Raw genomic sequence first — 4,012 nt, 5'->3', positions numbered from 1 at the left:
ACTATGTCTAAGTTTATACACACTATATACAAACATTATAAATTCTATATATAAGTATTATACACACTATATATAAGTTTTACTCATTATACTCACTATATAAAAGTTTGTATATACTATATACAAGCATTATACATACTATATATAAGTTTGTACATGCTATGTACAATCATTATACATACTATATATAAATATTATACACATTATATAAAAGTTTGTACATGCTATGTACAAGCATTATAAATATTATGTTTAAGTTTATACATGTTATGTACAAGTATTATACACACTATATATAAATATTATACATACTATGTACAAGCAGTATTCATATTATGTACAAGTTTATACTTACTATATACAAACATTATATATGCTATGCACAAGCATTGTACATGTTAAGTATAAGCATTATTCTTATTATATAAAAGCATTATACACATAGTGTACAAGTTTGTACACACTACATTCAAACATATTACACACTATGTGTAAGAATTATACACATTACATATAAGTTTGTACACGCTATTTATAAGTTTGTTTAAATTATGTACAAGTTTGTACATACTGTGTAGAAGCATTATACACTATATGTATAAACTTTTATATAATATGTACAAACTTATACATGCTATATACAAACATTATACATGCTATGTACAAGCATTATACACACTATATATAAGTTTATAAAAGCATTATACACACTATGTATAAGTTTATACATGCAATGTACAAATTTATACATGCAATTTATGAGCATTATACACACTATGTATAAGTTTATACACGCTATGTATAAATATTATACATGCAATGTATAAATATTATACACTATGTAAAATTTTATACATACACTTTATATGCTATGTACAAATATTATACACACTATGTACAAGCATTATACACGCTACAGTTAAGTTTATACACACTATGTTTAAGCATAATACATACAATATACAAGTTTATACACACTATATATAAGCATTATACAAACTATTTAAAAATTTACACACATTTTGTATAAGAATTATAAACATTATGTACTAGTATTATACACACTATGTATATGTATTATACATACTAATACAAGTTTATATAATGATTGTACATGCTAAATACAAGTTTATATATGCTATGTGCAAGCATTATACATACTATATATAAGTTTAAACAAGCATTTTACACACGACGTACAAGCATTATACACGCTATGTATAAGCATTATACATACTATGCACTAGCATTATTCATGCTATATACAAACATTATACACACTATGTATAAGTTTATACATGCTATTTACAAGTATTATAGAAGCATTATATAAGTTATGTGCAAGTACTATACACATTATGTACAAATTTATACACGCTATGTATAAGTTTGTACACACTATGTATATGCATTATATATACTATATACAAGTTTGTACATGCATTGTACATGCTATGTATAAGTTTAGACAAGTATTGTACATGTTATGTCTCTGTATAAGTATTATACACATTATGTATAAGTTTATACATACTATATACAAACATTATATATACTATGTATAAGTTTATACATATTATGTACAAGCATTATACACACTATGTATAAGTTTATGCATGCTATGTACAAGCATTGTATACACTATGTACAAGTTTATACAAGCATTGTACATGCTATGTACAGGCATTATGTATGTTATGTATAAATTTATATACACTATGTAAAAGTTTATACACGCTATAAATAATCATTATACACACTATATACATGTTTATACATGCTATGTACAAGCATTATACATACTATATACAAGCATTGTATATGTTATGTACAAGCATTATACACACTATATAAAAATTTATACATACTATGTATAAGTATTATACACGCTATGTATAAGAACTATACATGCTATGTACAAGCATTATACACACTATATATAAGTTTACACAAGTATTTTACACTATATTTATAAGCATAATCCACACTATATACAATTTTAAATACAATACATATAAATATTATACATACTAGGTATAAGTTTATACAAGCATTGTATAAATATTATACACGCTATGTACAAGCATTATACACACTATGCACAAGCATTATATATGCTATATACATTATATATAAAAGTTTATACATGCTATGTACAAGCATTACATATACTTTGTAAAAGCATTATACACACTATATACAAGTATTATACACACTATATATAAGTTTATATTAACATTCTACACGCTATGTATAAGTTTATACACACTATGTATAAGCATTATACACACTATAAACAAGTTTATACACGCTATATATAAATATTATACACACTATATACAAGTATTATACATGATATGTATAAGTTTATACATGCTATATACAAAAATTATACACACAATGTAAAAGTTTATACATGCTATGTACAAGTTTGTATATGTTATATATAAGTATTATACATACTATATATAAGTTTATACAAGCATTATACATGCATTGTACAAGTTTATACATGCTATGTACAAGTTTATACACGCTATGTATATAGTTTATTCAAGCATTTTACATGATATGTATAAGTTTATACATGGTATGTAGAAACATTATACACACTATGTATAAGATTATACATACTACGTATAAGTTTATACAAGCATTATACACGCTATTTATAAGCATTATACATACTATGTACAACTTTATACACGCTATGTACAAGCATTATACATTATATATAAATTTATACATGTTATAGACAAGTTTTTACACCTTATATATAAGTATTATACACGTTATGTACAAGCTTTATACACACTATGTATAAGTTTGTACACGCTAATACAACCATTATACACACTATATACAAGTTTATACACATTATGTAAAAGTATTATACATATTATGCACAAGTTAATATAAACTTTGTATAAGTATTATACACAATATATACAAGTATTATACATATTATGTACAAGCATTATAGACACTATGTATAAGTTCATAAATATTATGTATAAGTATTATACATGCTATTTACAAGCATTAAAAATACTATGTACAAGTATATACATGCTACGTACAAGCATTATATAAGTATTCTGTATAATATGTACAAGCATTATACATACTATGTATAAGTTTATACATACTATATATAATTTTGTACACACTATGTACAAGTATTATACACACTATATACTAGTTTATACACGTGTTGTACATATTATATACAAGTTTATATAAGCATTATACACGTTATATATTTATACAAACATTATACATACTAAGTACAAGTTTATAAACGCTATATACAAGCATTATGCACATAATATATAAGTTTATACAATCTATATACAAGCATTATACACACTATGTACAAGTTTAAACACATTATGTTCAAGCATTATACACACAATATAGACATTTATATAAGCATTGTACATGCTATGTACAAGCATTATACATGTTATGTACAAACATTATACGCACTATGTACAAGTTTATACACGTTATATACAAGCATTACAAACTATATGTACAAGCACTGTATATGTTATGTACAAGCATTATACATACTATATATAAGTTTATACATATTATTTACAAGAATTATACACACTATGTAGAAGTTTAAATATGCTATATACAAGTTTATACATATTATGTACAAGCATTATACACACTATGTATAAGTTTATACACACTATGCACAAGTATTATACAGGCTATTTATAAGTTTATACATGTTATATACAAGTAATATATAAGCTATGTTCAAGTTTTTAGATACTGTTTATAAGCATTATACACACTATGTACAATATTATACACACTATGTAAACACATACTATGTATATGTTTATACACTATATATAAGAATTATACACACTATATATAAATTTATACAAGTATTATACATGCTATGTATAAGCATTATATATATTATATAAAAGCATTATTCATGTTATGTACTTAGTTTATACAAGCATTAAACACGCTATGTACAATCATT

The sequence above is a fragment of the Dendrobium catenatum genome, unplaced genomic scaffold, assembly GCF_001605985.2.
Source record: "Dendrobium catenatum unplaced genomic scaffold, ASM160598v2 fragScaff_scaffold_1395, whole genome shotgun sequence".
Taxonomy (NCBI): domain Eukaryota; kingdom Viridiplantae; phylum Streptophyta; class Magnoliopsida; order Asparagales; family Orchidaceae; genus Dendrobium; species Dendrobium catenatum.
The sequence above is the reverse complement of the archived record's forward strand: the minus strand, read 5'-3'. Positions refer to the sequence as shown.